Source organism: Rhinopithecus roxellana, chromosome 9 (genome assembly GCF_007565055.1).
Source record: "Rhinopithecus roxellana isolate Shanxi Qingling chromosome 9, ASM756505v1, whole genome shotgun sequence".
In the NCBI taxonomy this organism is placed as follows: Eukaryota; Metazoa; Chordata; class Mammalia; order Primates; family Cercopithecidae; genus Rhinopithecus; species Rhinopithecus roxellana.
Window position 1 is genome coordinate 84,930,901 of NC_044557.1, and position 21,797 is coordinate 84,952,697.

The following is a 21,797-nucleotide window of genomic DNA, read 5'->3' on the forward strand; positions in this document are numbered from 1 at the left end:
ATAGGGTCTTGCCATGTTGCCCAGGCTGGTCTCAAATTCCTGGGCTCAAGCAATCCACCCTCCTTGGCCTTCCAAACTGTTAGAATTACAGGCGTGAACCACTGTGCCCAGCAGGCACATGCATCTTGACTGCACAGCTGGAAAAGTCATCACAAACTGAGCACACTGCAACCAGCACTCAGACCAAGACACAGAACACAGCCAGTGCCCAGACACGTCCTCTGTGCTCTGCTTCCTGGCTCTGGCACCCCTCCCTCCAAGGGTAACCACTATCATGACTGCTACACCCATATACACATTCTACCACTTTATCCACATGGAAACATATATGGCTTTTTATCCTTTGGCTCCTTTTCCTCAACATCATTTGTGAGAGTCATCCATGTTGTTGTGTGTAGTTGTCAATTATTCACTGTCATTGCTGTCATTCCACTGTGTGAATATATCACAATTTATGTATCCATTTAATGGCTGATGAGCATTTCAGTAATTTCCAGTTTGGGGCAATTATAAACAGTGCTGCTATCAACAGAAACATGATGTTAGGTGTGTATCTAGGAGCAGAATTGCTGGGTAATCAAGGCCTTTCAAAAAGATTTTGAAAGTTGTACCACTTTGCATCCCCACCAACAATGCCTGGGAGTTCCAGTTGCTCCACTTCCTTGTCAACACTTGATATTGTCAGATTTTCCCATTTCGGATGCTCTTGGAGACTCTGCTGTGCACTTCACTTCTAAATTCCTTTAGCAATGGGTGAGATGTATCTTACTATTTCTATTTTACAGATGAGGACACCAAGATTCGGAGAAATGAAGTAATCCCTCCAAAGCCACTTAAACCCTGGCAAGGGCACAGGGCTGGGACATTAACAGGGTTGGCCTCAGCCCATCACATCTGTCTGTTAAAGTCACCTCCCCAGACTTTGTCTTGATGGGGTTTCCCAGCAGCCCGCCCTAGGGATTGTGGCCCTTCTACACGTGGGGAGAGACGGATCAGTGCCCCTGGCAAGGGCCAGACCTGAGAGGGAGGCCCAGCCTCCAGGAAGCTCTGGGTCGGGTCTTCGTCCCGTCCTGCTCTCCAGGCTGGAGAGGGGTCCCGCAGAGTGCGGGGCGTTGGGTCAGTTGGGGACGGGGGTGGCCCAGGACCAGGCAGGAGGTCTTCGGAGGGTGCCAGGGAGGGGAAAACAGGAGAATTTTCTCCTGCAGCGGAGGAGAGGCTGCAGCACCTGGGTGGTGCCCACCTCGCCGCGCCTCGGGCCGGAGCGGAGGGGGCGGGAGGGTGCTTGCCAAGGGGCTGTGTTGCCGGGGTACGGGGCCTCGCGGCTAGCCGGACACCTCTGCGAGAGAGGTGCGAGAGGAGCGGGGAGAGAAGGTGGGGACGGGCGGCGGCCACCTCCTGCGGCTGCGGAGAGGGACAGGGTGGATTGGAGGCCAGCTCTTTAGGGAGGAGGGGGCGGACGCTCGGTGCGGAGGGGCCGGGGCCGGGGGCGTAGCGGGAGGAGGGCGGGGGCGGGGCTGGGCTAGGGCCGGGGGCGGGGCCATGGCTAGACGGGGGCGGGAGCCATGGAGCGCGGGGGCGGGGCAGGGGGCGCGGGGGGCGGGGCGGCCGTTCGGGGGCGGGGTGGGCGGTGGAGGAGGCCAATGGGCGCGCGCGGCGCAGACCCCGCCCTCCGAATCCCCGTCCCGCGGCGGCGGGTGCTGCATAGTCATGAGGCGCAGGGGCCGGCGCTGCGTCAGCGGAAGCGGCGCGGAGCGGCTGTTTCCGACCCGATAAAGCGGCGTTGTCTCCGCGCGCCGGCCGCAGCCTCGCAGCGCTCCCTCCGCGCCCGCGTCGGTGACTGACTGACCGCCCGGCCGGCCGGCCGAGGGAGCAGCCCCCGCCCGGACCCGCCGCCGCCTCCCGACCCCGGTGCGCCCGGGGCTCCGCGCCCCCGTCGCCCCTGCCCGGCCCGGCCCGGCCGCCCCGCCGCCCCCGCGGCCCCGGCCGGAGGAGACAGGTGAGTGGCCTGCCGCCCGCAGCCGCCCGCCTCGCAGCCCTCTGCACCTCGCACCTGGGCGCCGGGCACCTGCCGCCTCCCCACCCCCACCTCCCGCACGGCCTCGGCCTCCAGGTCGGGTCCGCGCGGCAGCCGCAGCCCCGCACCTTCTCCGGGGGAGGGGACCTGCCCCCACCCGGCTTGCGCTGGCTCCTCAGGGTTCCCCCATTCCTTCCCGCCTCCTCTTTTCGGTTTGCACCTGCCCTGGTCCCCAGCCTTGCAGCCTCCCTGATCCTCCCACCCCGGCCCCCACCCTGGAGCGCGCGCCTTCATTTGGACCCGGCCCCCTTTCGCACCCATCAGTCCTCCCCGCCCCCAGTTCCTCGGATTTCTCTACCCGGAGAGGAGCCTGGCGCCTCTAACTCCTGGTCCTGACCCTGTCCTGTCCTCCTAACCGCTGCCTGCTGTCTCTAACTTCTGAGAATTCAACCAGTGATCCACCACCACTCGCGAAGTGGCCCCCTCTCCCCTGTCTGGACCGGTCCTCCCAACCGAGCACACTTCCTTCTTCCCCTTCCCCCTCCCCTTCTTCTTCCCCTCCTTTCGCTCTCCCCAGTGCACACACGCCCCTCTCAGCTCTGCTAGCCAGTGTTCCCCACCTCGGACCCCCAGCCTGCACCGCCAGACTGTGGCTCTGCCCCGGTCTCATCGGCACTGTGCTCCGTTGTGTCCCTTTGAAGATACCTTGATTTTCTGAGGCCGACCTTGTCCCTGGAGGAAAGAGGCCAGGGCATCAGTTCATCCAGGCCCAGAGTCCCTGCTCTGTGGAAGTCTCCTCACCTTTGCGTCTCAGCACCCGCTGCCCCTTTCCCCTTTGAGCTTAACCCGTTCCTCCCCCAGGTATCCTGCTCTGGATTGGAGCACATCCAGCAGAGGCTTTTCCAGCGGAGGCGGATCCACACGGGGCCCAGCCTCCTGGTTAGCTATTCAGAATGATTCTTGAAGGCGGGGGCTAAGGAGGGCTGGGAAGGGGCCGCTTGACCTCCTAAGGAGCCTGAGGTTTTTTGTCTCTCCAGTGCGGGTCACTGATGGAGTGTGGCTTCAGGTTCACAGACCTAGCCACTGACCTCCATCTGATATCTCAGCTGACTCCAGCAAAACGGGGCTTGTCGTTTTTATTATTGTTATTGGGCTGTCTTTTCCAGTGTAGGACCCGGAGCGAGGAGGGTTTACCAGATGAGTGATTGAAGTCATTGTTATGGGGTCAGATGATTCTTGTGGGCTGGCAGATTCTGAATTGAAGCCCATTTCTGCTGGGGAAAAGCGCCACTGCATCTGCCTGGCATTACCGAGAGCGCCCTGCGCTTCCATTCCCCAGACGGTCTCATCCTTCCTGTGTCATTGGCAGCCAGGTAGAGTGTGGTAGGAATCTTTTCCTTCTGCTGTTTTGTGCTGGCTTTAGGAAAAAGTAAGAAAACAGAAAGCTGGAGTATTGGTGTACAGGTCAGGGAGTGTAACACATGGGGATCAGAGCAGGTAACACCGACCTTTAAATAAATGTATGATATCCTCACTTTTCTGCTAGGTTTGAATTATTGTTAAAAGATCAAACAGAGATTATTTAATGCTTGGGAGAGGTTTTGTAGAAGCCACTTGAGGATGAGAGGCAGTCGTGCAGGTTCCGGGTGGAGGAGACTCAGGCGCGGTTAAGAACTCGTGTTTTTAGAGAGGCTGGGGATCTAGGTCGTCTTACACATTAAGGATTTCACACCCATTCAGGCTAATTGTTTTTGTGGCAGTGGCTGTAAAGGAAAGAAGCAAATCGTTTGAAATGTGTTTGAAATACATACTGGGTATTTAAAGGTGTATTTTTGTGGTCCAGGTGTTCACAGGGCGGGGAGGGGGGAGGCTGCCCAGGGCCACCTCCCGGGGCTTGTGGGGGGAGTGGCCTGCTGCCCTGCCGAGATGCGTGCTGCAGCTTTGGCCCTTGCTACATCGTGAAAGCCCATCAGAGATTGGACTGGGTGAGCTCCAAGGTGTCTTGCAGCTTGTAACACCCTCTAACTTTGCTTATTGGAGAGGAGGGGGTGGGGGAGGGGCGGAGCAAGCCTGTAAACCGGATTCTGCCTCCTTTCCGTGAGCCCTGAGATCCCTCCCAGCCCGCCTCGCAGATCTGCAGGGAAGGAGAGGGCTGCGGCAGCGGCAGCTCCCCCCTTTCCCGATGGAGGAAAGGAGCGGAGGAAGGTATTTCAGCCGATCTTGAGGTTGCTCGATGGTGAATGGATTGTATCTGTGTTGTCAGGAGAGAGGTGGGGAGGACGGCGGAGCGCAGCGCTGGGGTTCGGGCTGTGATTGGCGTTCTGACTGTGGTGCATCCAAGTGCCCTCTCCCGCTCTTCCCGAGAGCCCCGACGCCCAGTGGCTGGCTGGGCTGGTTTGTGACCAACAGCCTCGTGGCCTGACACCAAGTGAGGGTGACTGACAAGCACTGTAGGTGGCAGACAACCCCAAATTGCCAGTGCCCTTCTTGGGAACACCCCTGGCAGAGTCGTGTCTGTAATTTGTGGAGCCAGAATATGCTGGAAGCCGCGTTCCTGCTAATGGGTGAGGACTGCTCCTCACTGGCCTCCTAGGTTCCCCAGGTTTTCATCACTGCATAATTATGCTTACAAAGGCGCACTTAGTGAAACACCGTCGGCAGGGTTGTCTCCACCTGAGCCAGGAAACAGATCTGACCAGAGGGAGCGAACCTCTCAGCTGAAGAGCAGCCTTGTAGAAAGGAAGGGGTGAGAGAGGACCCCAAAAGCAGGCGTCTGCAGTGGGTTTTCATGCAGAGGACCTGAGCGACTGCACCTCCCCCACCCGCTCCTAGACAAGGTCCCCTTGTTTAGATTAGCTTAATTACCCCACGAAAATCAATGAACAAGGATCTTTTTAAATGTGAAACTTTCAAAATGTGCTCCTAGTGGCCTTTTCCCCCCAGTATCAAATGCTAACCAAGCCTTTGTGAAATCGGGCACTTTCAGAGGACTGGGAGACCTCTTTAATGTTCATGGAAATGAATCTTCTCTACCCTGGATTAGGAGGGGGCCTGCCGAAAGAGAAGCTTGACACGTCATATCGTCATTTTCAACCCCTTGCCATTTGGGTGGAGGTGACAGGGGAAACAGCTAGTGGAGGCCTCATAGTGTTTGTAAAGTGGCCTCCTTGGCAAGTGACTTTTTGAGGAGGCATTTTAAGAAGATTAAAAACATCTACAGACTTAGAGGCAGCTGCATAGCCTGCTTAGTGTTTCATACCCTCGATAGAGCGGCCCTTTGAGAGCTGTGGGTGGGTCGCCATTGTTCCCACCTCAGACGACGTGGGTGTTAGTGCCCCAGAAGGACGGGGCAGTCGGTAGGGGTCATTTGTTGGTGCCACTAGTTAGATTTCGGGAAACAGCACAAAACCCTGATGATGGAGAGAAGGGCTCTGAGTTCTCTTTGGCTCAGCTGCTGTGTAGCTTGGGGACTTCAGGTGAGAGGGAGAGGGAGTTCTCTCTCTCCCTTTGTTTTCGTTTTTTTGAGAGAGAGTCTCACTCTGTCACCCAGGCTGGAGTGCAGCGGTGTAATCTTGGTTCACTGCAGCCTCCGCCTCCCAGTTTCAAGTGATTCTCCTGCCTCAGCCTCCCGAATAGCTGGGACTATAGGTGCACATCGCCATGCCCAGGTAATTTTTGTATTTTTAGTAGAAATGGGGTTTCACCATGTTGTGCAGGCTGGTCTTGAACTCCTGACCTCAAGTGATCTGCCCATCTGGGCCTCCCAAAGTGCTGGGATTATAGTCTCTCTCCTTTGCGTGCGTGTGTGTGCATGTGTGTGCCTGCGCGCATGCGTGCGTGTGTGTGTGTTTAAGAGTCAGGGGTCTCATTGTGTTGCCTAAGCAGGTCTTAAACCCCTAGGATCAAGTGATCCTCATGCCCCAGCTTCCCAAGTAGCTGCTGGGATTATAGGTTCATACTACCACACCTGGTGGGATTTCTCTTAAGTGAGAGGGGCTGGGCTGCAGCTGCATTATTTTGAGGGTCGTCCCAAGGCCCACCTTCCTGTCTAGTGAGGGCTCCAGAACACAAGTTCGCTCTCAGAGTCTGTGGGGAGCCCCGGGGGGCAGGGGTGTGTGTGTGGGAAGTAGTGCTGGGCATTTTGTCCCCAGCGCAGGAATAAGGGTGCCAGCCAGTCCAGAAGTGGGATCCTGAGGCAGCTGAAGGGATTTGCATAACCTTTCAAGTCATTGAGCTTGGCCATCTTACCCTCCCACCTCTGCTGGGCCCAGGCCCTGGTGAGGGAGGTATTGTTCAGACCTGGGTCTCGGTACTTTCATCCTCCTAAACCTGTGGAAAGAGTTTGCTGGCAGTGAGAGGAAGCTGCATTCCTGAACTCTGGCCCAGAGGTGCTGAATTTGCTGCATTGAAAAGTCGCTTCCCACCTGGGATTCTGTTAGGCTACTTGCTCTGAGTTTTTGTAGTTTGCCCCAAGGTTTCTCCTGGGGTTCTGCCTTGAAATCCTGGAGCCACCTGAATTGACTGGTAACCACATTTTTCCTGTTTCAAAGGAAGGAACATCTTGAGTGAAAAATGCATAGCAAACCCTTGAAATAGATAATAAAGAGGGATCAACACAGTGTGCTTACCTGGTCAGATGTGGTGGTCATTTTACTTTCATATATGACCCTGATTGCACAATTTTAGGACATCACTCAGGCTGGGCACGGAGGCTCATTCCTGTAATCGCAGCACTCTTAGAGGCTGAGGCAGGAGGATTGCTTGAGTCCAGGAGTTCCAGGCCAGCCTGAGCAACATGGCAAAACCCCAGCTGTACAAAAAATACAAAAATTAGCCGGGCATGATGGCACGTGCCTATAGTCCCAGCACTTTACGGGGCTGAGGTGGGCAGATTGCCTGAGCCCAGGAGTTTGAGACCAGCCTGGACAGCATGGCAAAACCCTGTGTCTATAAATACAAAAAAATTAGCCGGATGCGGTGTCTCACATCTGTGGTCCCAGCTACTCGGGAGGCTGAGGCTGGAGGATTGCTGGAGCTCAGGAGGTCCAGGCTGCAGTGAGGGGAGATCACACCCACACTGCACTCCAGCCGGAGCAACAGAGTGAGACCCTGTCTCAAAAAAATAAAAATAGAAAAAAAAGACATTTTAAGTCCAGAAAACAACGATTAAGTTCCTTGTCACCAACAATTTAGTCATCATTTTAGGGAAATACATTTATTCAAGAACATGGTTTTTGGTTTGGTATATGGGAAGGGAATTTTTTTAAGTTTTTCAAGGGGGAGTGATTTGACATCTCCACGCTGGAGATGAAATCGCGTATTAAGAGCTTGTTAGACATGGGGGAGGGGGACTGCCTGCGTGTCGCAGAGGCAGCTCTTCTGCTGTCAGTGATGGGTGAGTTAGGAATGTTTTTTAGACTTACATTGCTGTCAAGCAGAGGCCTGCAAATATTTTTGCTCACGTGTTCCGTAAAATAACTTTGAGGCCTGGCACGGTGGCTCATACCTGTAATCCTAGCTCTTTGGGAGGCCAAGGCACGTGGATCACCTGACGTCAGGAGTTCGAGACCAGCCTGGCCAACATGGCAAAACCATCTCTACTAATAATACAAAAATTAGCCAGGTGTGGTGGTACACATCTGTAATCCCAGCTACTTAGGAGGCTAAAGCACAAGAATGGCTTGAACCGGGCAGGGGGGCGGTGAGGGGAGGTGGGTGGGTGGTGGTGGTGGTGGTGGTGGTGGTGGTGGGTGGTGGTGATGGTGGGTGGTGGTGGTGATGGCGATGGCGGTGGCGGTGGTGATGGCGGTGGCGGTAATGGTGGTGGTGGTGTTGATGGTGTTGGTGATGGTGGTGGTGGTGGTGATGGTGGTGGTGGTGATGGTGTTGGTGGTGTTGGTGGTGATGGTGGTGGTGATGGTGATGGTGGTGTTGGTGATGGTGTTGGTGGTGGTGGTGGTGGTGGTGGTGGTGGTGGTGGTGATGGTGTTGGTGGTGGTGGTGATGGTGGTGGTGATGGTGGTGGTGGTGAGCCGAGATTGCGTTACTTCACTCCAGCCTGCGTGAAAAAGCCAGACTCCATCTTAAAAAAAAAAAAAATTTGAAAAACAATAGACACATTTTTAAGTTGACATTTAAATTTTTTGGTCCTAATTTTAAACAACTGCAAAAGATGCAATTTCTAGCATAATGTTGGCATTTAAAAGTAACCCTAGGATTGCTTTTTAAAAAGTATCCAATGTTAAATATCCTAATGATGCCTGTCATCAGTCACCCTTTAACAAAATGAACAAACCGTTCTTAACAGTCTTGACATGTCATATTTTTTCTTTGTGAACTTGTATGTTTGCTCCATTTGAAAGTCCTTTTATCCCTCATTCTTTTTTTCCTTTTTTGAGACAGTGTTTCCCTCTGTCACCCAGGTTGGAGTGCAGTGGTGGGATCAGGGCTCACTACAGCCTTGACCACCTAGGTCCATGCAATTCTGTCTCTTCAGCCTCCTGAGTAGCTGGGACCACAGGTGTATGCCATTGTGCCCAGCTAGTTTTTATTTTTATTTTTTGCAGAGATGGGGTCTCACTGTGTTGCCCAGGATGATTTTTTTTTTTTTTTTTTTGGCAGGGTCTTACTCTGCCCCCCAGGCTGGAGTCCTGTGGTGCGATCATGGCTCACTGCAACCTCGACCTCCCGGGCTCAAGTGATCCTCCCACCACCGCCCTCCAGGTAGCTGGGATTATGCCCAGCTAATTTTTTCTTTGTGCTTTTGGCAGAGACAGAGTTTCACCATGTTGCCCAGGCTGGTCATGAACTCCTGGCCTCAAGTGACCCTCCCTCCTGCCTCAGGCTCCCAGAGTGCTGGGATTGCAGGTGTGAGCCACCGCACCAAACTATGGACTGTTCTCCATACTTCTCTGTGACAAAAGTATATATATATTGCAATTTAAAACATTTCTGTGATCATTAGTCTATGTTAACATAATCCAGAAGAATGTTTTTTGTCATTGTAATTATCAGTACAGAATTGATCACAGAAGCATAAATATCATTGATCTTGATAAACAATTACTAAATGCACAAAATAAAAATATGTTGGAAGGAGGTCTCGAGCTGGGGGGCGGGGCCCATTTAAGGTACCTTAATTAAAGGGATAATTGAACTGTTTTGGTACCAGGTACACCTCTGTTGCTGGAACATTCCCTGGGAAGAGTGCCTTTCCTCTTGTCTAGGCGGGGCAGGTAGGGTGGAGGTGGGGGCTCCCTGGGCACTGGGACTCTCTCCACGGCAGCTTCTCAGGCAGTCCAGTTTTAGGAAGGCGTTTATGGGGACCTTGCGGCTCTGAGTTCCCCACACCGGAGGCCCTCTCAGGATGCTCCTGTGTTTGCACAGGGTACTTGTGGTGCTACCGCGCTTAGTCCACAGGTAAGGCCCGTGCCACTTCGTCAAATCATGGTACCCGTGCTGCTCTGTATTAAGCTTTACTATTTAATTACATGTTTTCTAAATGTGCTATGTTGAAGGGCAGAAGATGAACCATTTCATGAGTAAGTATGTTGCAGCATTTTTATTTGGTTGGGCTAAAATAGTAAGCCTGTGGAATTGTGCCTTGGGTTAAATTTTAATGCGACAGAAAGATGTGTTAGAAGCAGAGAAGACTAACATGGCCAGACTTTAGATTTGCTAGAGGTTTTTGCCTGGCAGGAATCGGGTCACCCTGCTCTGCCCTTCTTCCTGCAGGGGCATCGCTGTGCCTGTTCTGCAGCGGGGCAGCTGGTCTCAGGCCATCAGGTCGCCACTAGGATCAGGGCCATGGCGTGGATTGGGAAGGTGGGCCTCTCCCTGAGAACCAGATGAGGCGGGTGCGGGGCATTGATACTTGGCATCCCTGAGAATTTGTGCAGATCTGGAGATGCTGAAAAAGTAGAAAGATTTACTATTTTTAGCCTTTAGACCTAATGAAATTAGGTATGAAAATCAGTTTAGTAACCAAAAAACAATCACTTCCGTTCCCACTCAGAAACAGCATGCTGAGGACTGAGCGCAGTAGAACTTTGCGTTGTGTGATGGTTTTATGACATAAGAGGAGATTTGATGGAGCTGGGGTCTCTGGTGTCTCCCAGCTTTGTTGGAGGAAAGCAGGCTACTTGCCCAACTCTGTGGAATCGGTAACGTGGGTCCGCCTGAAGTTTTAACCTGTCTTCTGTCCTCAGGGCTGGCCATTAGGAGTCCACTTAGGAATACATCACTTACTTCCAATTCGGCTGTGCAGATATTTGGGGAGGCGATGACGTCCTCATATCGTGGGGCCAGTGCCTTCGTTCCAGGGATGGGTGAGGAGAGGAGCAGTCCCAAGGTCATGTTCTAGGAATCCTGTGGTTTAAACACCGAAGAACAGGACCAGGAAGACAGGCCAGCCCCTAATCACCCCATAGAACCGGATTAGCCTCCATTGGTCCCTTCTCCAAAGCAACAAATCCTTATATTTTTGTGGTATTTTGGGTATTGATACTGAAACCAAGGTTTCAGGCTCTTAAAAGACTTTGAGAGACATTTTGGCTGCTGAAGAAGACCAGGTACAACGGAGTCCAGTTGTTTCTAGAAATTCCTGCCCGAACCTGGGGCTTTACTTCAGTATGCAAATCTGCTCCCAGCCAGGAATACTAGAATAACTGCTAGTGGTTTTTTTCGTGTTGCTTACGTAAAACGGCATTAAAAGCTTGGAGTGTGGACGTCCTCCCCCATCAGGGCCTGCGCACCACCTCCCTCTGCTGGATGGAGCCAGATCCCGGGGCTGCGGCCACGGCTGCTCCGCCGTCGTCAACTGTGCCCATTCGAAAGGCAGCTCTGATTTGGTGGCGAGAACGAAGCCCACAGCTCAGGTGGTCTTGTTATGGACTTGCAGCCTGGAGCTGGTGTCCCTAGTGTGACAGCTATCTTCCTAGGTAAGCTGAAGGCACTATCAGGGCTGTTGAAAACATGTCTAGCCCACTACTGAACTACTGAGGCGTTGACAGCGTTTTTAATTCTTAAAGACATGGGGCTCCCCGTCCGCTTTCTCCTTCAGTGGAAACGTGAAGCCTGGCACCCTCATTGTGGGTGGGGTACAGGGAGAGTTTACAGTCCGGGCTGGGCCCTCCTTGGCTTTGTGACCTTCCAGAAGCCACCCAGTGCTCGGTGCTTCTGCTTCCGTGTGGTAACTGGGACGTGTGAGGGGTTTCTGTCTCCAGCACTCAGTAGGCACCTGAGAAGGGGTCACAGCAGCACTCACGCTGCCAGACAGTGCGGCATCTGCATCCGTGCTGGGCGCCCAGCTGGGACCTCTGGAGCAGCGCCTGGTGAGGGCGCTGATGAGGGAGAGGAGCCGCGGGGTACGGCTGGCCTAGTGCAGTTGTGGGCCACAGGGTCGCACTGCTCCTCAGCTCCCCCACCCCCTACTGAAAAGTGCCTTTTGTCTTGTGCCTGGAGAAATGCGGCAGTGCCCTCCATGCCATGGATTTGACTTTGAGGCAGCTTTTCGGTCATTCCCCACGCCAGGTAGGTGCTGCTGGAGGGGGCTCTGTGGCCAGCCCTGCCGTTGGCCCACGCGACATGCTGGTTCCCACACCCCTCTTCCCTGGCCAAGAGGTTGGAAGGAAGGACCCCTGGCTGCCACAGGTATGGGCAGCTGTGCCCAGCTGGCACTGCCCTCTGGGTTGGCTCCCTGGCTCCTGCGGAGGTCGGGGAGGAGGTGCTACCGCTCCCATTTGTTTCCTGGTTGTTTCTTTCAGGCTGTCCAATTGGCTTGCTGGGTGAGCCTTTGGTGCCCAATTTTGCCCTCTTGTTGGGCACTGTCACTAGGCTCAGACTGTGAGCTAGCAAGGGACTGGGCCTGTTGTGGGTGGTACGTTCCATTCTGGACATGGTCCCTCGGTGGCTGCTCTGTGCCAGGCGCGAGGCAGGTGCCTGAGAAGCCAGCCATCTGGGCAGGGTGATGGGGCAGGCCTGGGAACCCCAAGGAGGGCATCCTAACCCATGGCTGGGTGTGGAAAATGTCTGAGCAGGTGGTCGTTGAAAGAAACAGAATGTTGTTCGTTGTTCTTAAAATCTTCTTACTATGGATGTTTCAAGACATGCCTAAAAGTAGTGAAAATAGTGTAATCATGTCATCCTCAATTCATCACCCGTTAGCAATTCTGTTGACTCTCGCTAGTCTTTGAACTGAGTTTTCAAGGACACGGCCTGTGGGATGAAGGGAAGAGCTTTGCAGAAAGAGCCTGGGGAATGTGGACATGAGGACACGGGGGATGGTAGGCCAGTCGGGTTTGCCACAGGGGCTGTGCCCACGGCAGGTGGGCCTTCCGAGCAGCACTGTGGTCCACCTTCCACAGCTGGAGTGAGGAGCTGGGTGAACAGTCACATTGAGAAGATACAGTTTTTTTTTTTTTTTTTTTTTTTTTTGCGATTTTGGGTGTCTTGTCTTTCTCTTTAATACCATGGCTGTGTGTGAGAAAAATCTTGGTAACTTTTCCTGAAATGAAATGAGGTAATGTTTAAAGCTAATCAAATTTAAAATAAAATTGGAACAGTGTTTTTCAACAAGTGAACTAGCTAGCCAGTGGCAGTTTTGCTAATTCAAAAATCTATGCAAAAAGAAGAAAGCATTTTACCATTTCCTAGATCTCTGCAAATGGAAAGTCTGCAGGTGCAGGCTGTGTGTGGCAAGGCCACTGGCCGGGCTATCAGTCCCGGGTTGGTTCCTGACAGTTCATGCCATCTTCACAGCAGTGAGACTGTGCCGATAAGGGCCCTGTGGCTGGTTCCAGTTTGTGGTTGTAAAGTTCAGATAGGTTTTTGATTAAGTTTTCTGGGTCTGTGGGAGAGCCTGGAAGTTCTGTACATGCAGGCTGTGGTTTCTGCCTGGTGATGATAGGGTTCTGGGAAATAGGTTTTAAACATTTCCATGTGGATTTTCTCCTGATCCCCTCAGAGCCTTGTCCATCTGGGGATTTATTTTTGCCCACACGGTTCTGCCTCGGCTTAGCAGGCCTTAGGCGTGGACCCCAGGCCTGCCTCCCCCGCCAGCATCCACTTGCCGCATTACCAGGCAGGGAGAGTGCCCGGCGCCCACCGGGTGCCTCCTCTTGGTGGAGCCCTGTTGCATTTGGCTTTAATAACTCAGAGGGGAAGGTGGCCAGGGAGCTGCCTGTGCTTTCTGAAGAACCATGTGGATGATGTAGAGAAGAATCCAGAGGGAGCAGTTTCTGACCCTCCTCCAAAGGCCCTCACTGGTGTTTCTAGTACAGTGTGGCAAACCTGGTGGGAGGGGGGAGCTCAGTAACTTAGGGTGGTCAGGCTGCTTCAAACACATAGCATAGCCCAGGTGGCTTTGCAACAACAAACATTTCTTTCTCATGTTCTGGAAGCTGGAAGGCCAAGAGCAAGGCACAGGCAGATGGGTGTCTCCTGAGGACCCGTTTCCTGGTTCAGATGTCGCGCCTTCTTGCTCTGTCTTCATGCGATAAAGAGCATGAGGGTCTTTCCCTCCACTTTTTTCTTTTTTTTGCGCAACAGAGTCTCGCTCTGTCACCCAGGCTGGAGTACAGTGGCATGATCTTGGCTCACTGCAACCTCTGCCTTGGGGGGGTACAAGCAATTCTCCCGCCTCAGCCTCTTCAGTAGCTGGGACCACAGGTCTGCACCACCACACCCGGCTAATTTTTGTATTTTTAATGGGGATGGGGTTTCACCGTGTTGGCCAGGCTGGTCTTGAATTCCTGACCTCAGGTTATCCACCCACCCTGGCCTCCCAAAGTGTTGGGATTACTGGCATGAGCCACCACGCCTGGCCTTCTTTTTTCATTTTAATTAAAGTTTTTTTTTGTTTTTTGTTTTTTTAAAGAAGTGAGGTCTTGCTCTGTCGCCCAGGCTGGAGTGCAGCAGCCCAATCAGAGCTCACCACAGCTTGAATTCCTGGGCTGAAGCCATCTTCCTGCCTCAGCCTCCTGAGTAACTGGGACGACAGGCGTGTGCCACCATGCCTGGCTAATTTATTATTATTTTCTGAGACAGGGTCTCACTCTGTTGCCCAGGCTGGAGTGCAGTGGTACCATCTCAACTCACTGCAACTTCTGCCTCCTGGATTGAAGCGATTCTCGTGCCTCAGCCTCCTGAGTAGCTGGGATTACAGGTATGCGCCACCATGTCTGGCTAATTTTTGTATTTTTAGCACAGACCAGGTTTCACTGTGTTGGCCAGGCTGGTCTCAAACTCCTGGCCTCATGTGATCCGCCCACCTCAGCCTCCCAAAGTGTTGGGATTACAGGCATCAGCCACTGTGCCCTGCTGATTTTAAGTATTTTTATATAGAGAGGGTCTCACTATGTTGCCCAGGCTGGAAGCCTGTCTTCTAGGGGCCAGGCTTGGATGGTGGTCTTGTTGGGCTGACCCCAGGCTGTGGACACCTTGTCCCTTTGTGCCAGAGGGGCAAGGGCTCCGGCACCACAGCCAGGGAGCCTCTCACGAGACGAACTCTGCACCATCCTGGGCTGTGCAGGGTACGGGGCTGCTGGGCTGCTGGAGCTCTCGAGACCTTTAGCCTTGAGAATTTGTTTTCTCTCATCACATTGACTCAACCAGGGTAACCTGCTGGGGTGCTTCCGGCCTCTGGAGACCTTTCAGACTGATGTTGGGTTCTGAGTGGTCAGTCAAGGGGCCTCAGTCAGTGCTGCCGTGGGGCAGTTCAGGGAGGTAGAGTGGCGGTTTTCTGCGTCCCCCTGGGTGCTACGGAGTGGAAGTGGGTGCCCCAGACATTCTTTGTATCTTAGATGCCTTCAGTTGATTGCAGAAGGGATTTCCTTATACCTGTCCCCTGCTGAGTGCTGTAGTTCCTGATAACATTTAAACTTTCAATGTTAATAGCCCTGTGATGTGCTGATATCTCCATTTTAAAAAGAGAGAGATCTTCGTGGAGGTATTGAGCCTAACTTGGAAGGTGGCGGCCCTGGGAATTCTGCCTGGTGCTCCCAGGCTCTTCCTGCCAGGACCAGGAGGTCCTGCAGAGATTGGATCCTGGTGCCTCCCTCAGGGGCCTGGGGCAGATCTCTAAGTTCTGTGAGCCCCAGGGTCCTGCCCATAAAGCAGGCATGGTCCCAGCATCCCTCCTGCTTTCCTGTCACAGGGGCTGCCTTCCCTGGCTCACGTGCCTCCAGCCTGTGGCAGCTCCTCTCTGACCACACAGTGCTGCTTCCTCCTGTCTTGCGTGTGTTCTCACTTCCCCCTCTGGAATGTCCACACCGCGCTGCCAACCCAAGACAGGCCTGCCTGCGGCTGTCTCCTGAAGCTCAGTGGGAGGACTGTTCCCGGGCACCTGCTGCCCCCGCTCTGCTGGGCGCGAATGCTCCATTACCTGCCAGTTCCTGACTCACTTTCCTCACCTCCAAGCTGAGGCTGCCACCTGGGAGTGCCCTGGGAGCCCCCAGAGGGTTAGGTGAGGCCTGGGTTTGGCATTGGCCCCCCGGTGGGGCTCTGCAAGTGGTGACTTAGGAGCTGATTGCCTCCCAGGGTGCCTCCAATCCAGGGGTCCTGCATCAGCTGGGCCTGGGGCTCAGCACCACCGCGCCCCTCCTGTGTATTGCCCTCTGTCTTCACACATGGGTTTCTTCTGCCATGCCAGCTGGTGGCCCCCATTTAGCACCCTGGGATGTGGGTTACCACGTTGAGCTCACAGCCGTTCCTGCCATGGGAGTGCTGGTGCCGTTCCACTGCTCACGGGGAGCTGGCTGTGAGGGGACTGCTCTGGGGAGGCCTCATGGGGCTCCACAGTCCCAGCCTTGGACCAGCAGGGACCGTGTGTCCCAGCGAGCCTCAGGCCGGCCTTGTCCCCACTGGCCATCTGCCTGCAGTGCTGTCTTGGAATCAGGTTGGTAAGGCAGGTGTTTGGGTCAGGGCTGCCTCTGCGACTTCCTGCTCTGCTTCCAGGCAGGGGCTGCCCCAGGTGCACATTCCCTCTGCACACACTGGTTCCTCCTGATGCAGCTCACTCATCCACAGCAGGTGTTGACTGAGACCCCCTTCTGTCCAGCCACCCTGACCAGTGGCCATGGGTTTTCTCAGGTGGCACATGTCCCCAGGAGCTCAGGTAGGGTCCCTCGGTTGGCCCTGGGGGAGTGCTGTGCTAACAGTATGCGGAGACCCTGGTCCACGGAGATCCTGGTCCAGGGACTCAGGGCCTCCTGGTCTGCAGCGTGGCATGCCCAGGGGTCTTCTTTTTGCTCCCAGCTGGCCTGAATCCCCAACCAGATGTCTCAACCCTTTTTCAAACCACTCTTTCTCACTACTTCTTCTGTAGGTCTTTACCACGGATGATTTTTTTTTTTTTTTACATTTACTTTTTTTTTTTTCCTTGAGACAGAGTCTTGCTCTGTTGCCCAGGCTGGAGTGCAGTGGCACTATCTCGGCTCACTGCAAACTCCACCCTCCAGGTTCAAGCGATTCTTGTGCCTCAGCCTCCCAAGTAGCTGGGATTACAGGTTTGCACCACCATACCCAGCTGATTTTTGTACTTTTAGTAGAGACGGGGTTTCACCATGTTGGCCAGGCTGGTCTCGAACTCCTGATGTCATGATCCACCTACCTCAGCCTCCCAAAGTGTGGGATTACAGATGTGAGCCACTGCGCCTGGCCACATTTTTTCACTTTGTGGGCTTGAGGAAGCAGGTGTCTGCAGTCACAGTGAATTGCTGGCATGCATTACGTAGGCCCACACATCCAGCCTCGGTGGGGGCTGGGGGCGCTGTCCTCGAGTCACCATGCATGTGGGTGTCCGATCCCCATTTCTGATGACTGACCTGTAATCTGGGCCCTGGGAGGTACGTAGGCCTCTTGCCTGAGTGTCCCAGAGTCAGGCATCTGCGCACTCGTCTGTCCTGGAGTTTAGAGCCAGCTTCAAGGCTGATGGTTCTAATCTTGATTTGTTAACAAGCTGATCAAGAATTTCTTAGAGTCACCCTTCATCATTGTTGATAGGGTGTGGTTTTTGTCACTGACACCTTCTGTGACCCATGAGGACTCTGTAGGCCTGTGTGTGTTGTGGAGTGATGTAAGTTGCTGTGTCAGTCAGGTCCTCGTGTTGCCCGGCGGCAGGTGACACCTGCAAAGACAGAGAGGAGGCAGTGGAAGGACTGGACCGAGGGTCGGGCAGGGCTGAGGGACACCAGCAAGGAGGGGTGAAGCCTCATGCTGTTGCTTCCACTCCAGGCCCAAGTGGCACATGGAGCTGTTACTGGAACCCCCCAAGAGAGCAGGGGTGTAGGAGTGGGCCGCAGCCTTCTGAGGAGGGACCTGAGGAGCCTGCGTGCTTGGCCAGCCTCCCGCCCTAGGCATGTGGGGGGCTCTTTGCTCCACGGCCTCCTTGTGTGGTTCCCTGTTGGGTGGGAGCTGTGGCCATAAGTTTACGGTAACTTGGAGCCTTGGGAAGGAAGCAGAAGGAGGGGACTGTGTTGGCCCGCATAGCTGAGGAACCTGAGACCAGAGCCGGATTGGCGGGCCCCGTGTGCTGCGTGGCCTGAGCCCAGAACTGGATTGGGAGGCCCAGGGTGCGGCGTGGCCTGAGCCCAGAGCTGGATTGGCAGGCTCAGGGTGCTGCGTGGCCTGGTTGGGGATGTGTGCGGGTCTCCTGAGTGTGAGCCGCTTTTCTCCTGTGAGAACCTGCCCCGGATTATGCATGGATACCCGCTTGTCTGCTGTGCATGGCTTCGAGGCCGCTCCAGGGCGGTGAGGGGTGGGGAGTAGGGCGCACGAGGTCTGGTTTCTCTGTGCTGTGCTCCCTGAGTTAGCGCATGGCCTCCCAGCACCTGGCACGCAGGAGCAGCAGCTCTGAGGGCCAGCACGGTGGCCAGACCCCGGAATCTGAGGGTCAAGTGGTGGTGTTCCAGCCGCTTCTTTAAACCTAACATGCAGATGAGATGAACGTTTTATCTGGAGGACGGCTCATGCTTTGGTTATGAAATGTGAAACCAGTATTTTGCTGTTTTTTTCTAGCTCAGTCTTTCCTTGGTGGGGTCTGTCCTGGGTTGCTTTTCAAAATGCATGAGTTAACACGGAGGGCTCCCGGCAAGCTCACTACTGCCCTGGCGAGCCACGCCGGCGACATTATCCAGGGACTCCACTCCAGACGCCACTGCTCGCCTGGTCTATTTTATCTGACAGATGCCACTAGTTTCACCTGTAGTTGTTCGTGCTTTTGGTCCATTCCTCTGGGGTCAGTTCTAGAAAATGTGGTTTGACTGTTGCTTTCTGGCGTCGCCAAGTATGTGTTGATGAGCTTCAGAAAATCTCAGCTCTGTAATGATCTGCGCTGTTCCTTATAGCTTTTCCTAAACTTAGAGAATATATTTTCCTTTGTTTCTGTTTGCCTGTGGTTTTTTTTTTTTTTGGTATGAACCTAACTTGCTCAACGAAATTCTGAAGTAAACTGCAAAAGGGAGGACCCATTAAAATAAAAAAACTGTGAGAAGATAATGTAATAACCACATCACAACAAATTTCTTTCGCCAGTTAGATGAACATGTGTGTGTCCCCCAGCCCTCTTTCTCCAGTCTGGGCTGGTTCTGGATCTTTTCTGGGTCATGATTCCTTTGAAGATCTGGAAAAGCTGTAAACTTGTTCTCACAAAAATGCAAATAGATGCAATTTTGTATACAATTTAGGGGATGTTTTGCTAGTGCAGTGGCTCATGCCTGTAATCCCAGCACTTTGGGAGGCCGAGGCGGGTGGATCACCCCCAGCACTTTGGGAGGCCAAGGTGGGCGGATCACCTGAGGTCAGGAGTTTGAGATCAGCCTGGTCAACATGGTGAAACTCCATCCCTACTAAAAATAACAAAAATTAGCCAGTCGTGGCGATGGGCGCCTGTAATCCCATGTACTTGGAAGGCTGAGGCAGGAGAATCACTCGAGCCCAGGAGGCGGAGGTTGCAGTGAGCTGAGATCGTGCCACTGCACTCCAGCCTGGGTGACAGAGCGAGACCCTGTCTCAAACAAAACAAAACAATTTAGGGGGTGTTTGTGTGTGTCCAGAGAAGATCCTCCCCAGGCCCCCCACATCCCCGCCATCTCAGGACCCCAGGTTAGGATCACACGCAGCGTGGGCTGCCTGGTCTGTCTCTGGACCCAAGGACAGCGTGCTTGGCCTGGTCGTTCATGGGAGCTGTGTTTGCCAGCCCTGGAGGAGGGCGGCCTGGTTTCATCCCCAGTGGAGATGAATCCCAAGGGTGGCTGTCCTCACGCCTGGGTGGTTGTGTTTCATGTCGTTGTCGTGACCGAAACTGGCCGAATCTGCAGAGTGACTGGAACACTTGCCATGGTGATGGCATGGATACCTCATATTTACTTTGTGGGGAAACATCAGGTAGTTAAAATTAGCAGTGAGCACCACGGAAAGTCAAGGTTGTCCAAAAGAATTGTGCAATGTCACATTGAGAAATGTGGCAGAGATAAGACTTGGCAGTGTTGGAGTGGCGGGTGGAATTCTCCACCCTGAGCCCAGCCTGAGTGGGAGGGCCAAGCTTGGAGCTACAGTGCTCGGGGCCTTTCTGTGAGTGCTGAGGAATACTGGAGAGGAGCCTGGGGTCAGACACCTGCACGTGTGGTGAGCTCACAGCCAGATGTGCACCACGCACTTAAAAAATAGATTGCTTTATACACGGTGCAGTATTTGATTACCATAGAAGATATAGATCATGTATAATATCTACGTGTATGTATTATGGTACATGGACATGTATAGTTATACATAGGATGTGTAATGGTTGTATTGTCTAGTATAATGTAACATAGTATGTTTTTTGCTTTTTACTTCTTTAAAGTTCTTTGTAGGGCGACGTCTGGATATCAGAGTTCTCTGCTAGCTCATTTTCCCTGCTGAAGTGAGGGACTGCATGCTTTGTAGGGGACTGAGATCTGGGATCTGAAGCTGTAGGGCCAGGGGCACCCCGCTCCAGTGTCCGGGGCCTCCAGGGCAGAGGTGGCGCTTGGTGGGCTCCTAGTGCTGAGCCCACCGAGGGTGGTGGTGCCTTGGAGAGTGGTGAGGCCTTGCCTTACCTGGAGTGCTCCCTGGGCTGGGCTGGAAGACCCTGGGCCATGGGCTTTCTTTAGCCCTCACTCCTGGCCTCCCTGAGCCCCCCTCTGCAGAGGCCCCAGCCACAGGGGCCCCCTGAAGGTCCCTCTGGCCCCGGCCTCTTAGCTCCTCTTACTACAGGAAGCTGACCCTTTCCATCGTGGCGTTTGCCAGAGTAGGAAGCTGGTTTCTCAGCAGGCCAACTGCTCTTCTCTGCCCAAGGAAAACCCAGTCATACCCATTTGTAAAAATCGCCCCTCTGCACTCTTCAAATAAAACTGATAATTCTCAGCAATCTGTTTCCCATCTGGAGCCCTGAAAGATTAGAATCCTTGTTTGAATGCTGAGCCACGGTTGAGATAACATCTTTGTTATCTCAAAGACTTCACTCCAGACGACTGTCGTAGATGGAAGGGGTGAGTGAGTGAAGGGGAACTAAGGTTTGGGACTTAGGTTTTTGATCAGTGTAGGATTTAATGTCTGTCACTAAAAAGGACAAAAGTACAACCCCTGTTGGCTCCAAGTCTCCCAAGCAGCAGCCCTGTTTCTCACCCCTTCTCGAAAGTGCAGCGTGCACTCCCACTCCATCCCCGCCTCTGCCCCTCCTGCTCTCGCCCTGGCCTCTGTGCCCACTGCTCCCTGGCACCGCCTGCCTCCGCTCATCCTCTTCCCCAGGCCCTGACGCCATCACGCACCTGGCTGGTTTCATGGCTGGCTTGAGGCCCTGCTTATTCCTCTGGGACCACATCTCCTGCCTCTGCCTCCCTCTTGGGAGCTGGGATCCTTTCCTGGACCTCTTTTCCCACCCACACCCAAGGATTAGCACCCCCATGTTACTGACTCATCTCTCACTGCAGCCCAGACTGCTCCCCAAGTTCTCCTGCTGTGCCAGCTGCCTGGCCATCTGCATTTGGACAGGGAGTCCCACAGAAAATGTGGGTACACGGGGACTGTGCCCCTTGCCCTCATCTTCCCCAACCCACCAGTGGCTCTGCATGAAATAACCAGGGCCAGCACCCCACGTGAGTGCCACAAGAGCAAGGGTCCCGTCCAGTCCCTGCTGTGTGTCCAGCACAGACCTCAGGCAGTGCGACCCGGCTCACTGCCGCTCGCTGGGCCCTGGCTGCCTCAGTCCTGCAGGACAGGACAGCACCGTAGTCAGTACACAGGTCCCTGGCTGTGTGAAGTAGGCCTGTAGGAGAAATTCCTGTGTGTAGACTAGCTGGGCTCCAGAAGATCTAACTTGATGGGGCAGGAGAAGGGTGCTTCTCATGGGCGGGCCAACCAGGCGTGGTCCCCGTCAGACACGGTCAGGGCGTTTGCCTGGAGCCTTGTCCCGTGGTGGTCACTGTGTCGTTTGTGAAAATGTGGCATACTGGTGCACTTGCAATTTACATTTACTGGACGTGAGCTTGAACATCTCTGAGTGCCATTTGCACCTCCTTTTCTGGGAACTTTCTATTTCTAGTGTTGGGTTCACACTGGGCCGCCAGCCTTCTCCTGCAGATTTTGAATGAGTTGCTCAAGGGCAGCCCTCGAGGCTCTGAAGGGCAGCGTGAATATGAATTCCCAGTCTGTCTTGAAACATTTAAGACATACTCAAGGCTGTCGCCCAGGCTGGAGTGCAGTGCAGTGGCAGGATCATGTTTCATTGCAGCCTGAAACTCCCGGACTCAAGCGATCCTCCTGCTTC

At 53.9% G+C, this 21,797-nt stretch overlaps 1 protein-coding gene across 2 annotated transcripts in view; it reads left to right on the top strand.

The window, feature by feature from the left end:
• The first annotated feature begins 1,761 nt into the window (after window positions 1-1,761).
• Window positions 1,762-21,797, top strand: part of SLC45A4 (solute carrier family 45 member 4) — a 98,350-nt gene continuing 78,314 nt past the window's right edge. For both annotated transcript variants that reach the window (XM_030937619.1, XM_030937621.1), the window contains exon 1: window positions 1,762-1,996. The gene's annotated coding sequence lies outside the window, so the exon portion shown is untranslated. The remainder of the gene's footprint in view (window positions 1,997-21,797) is intronic.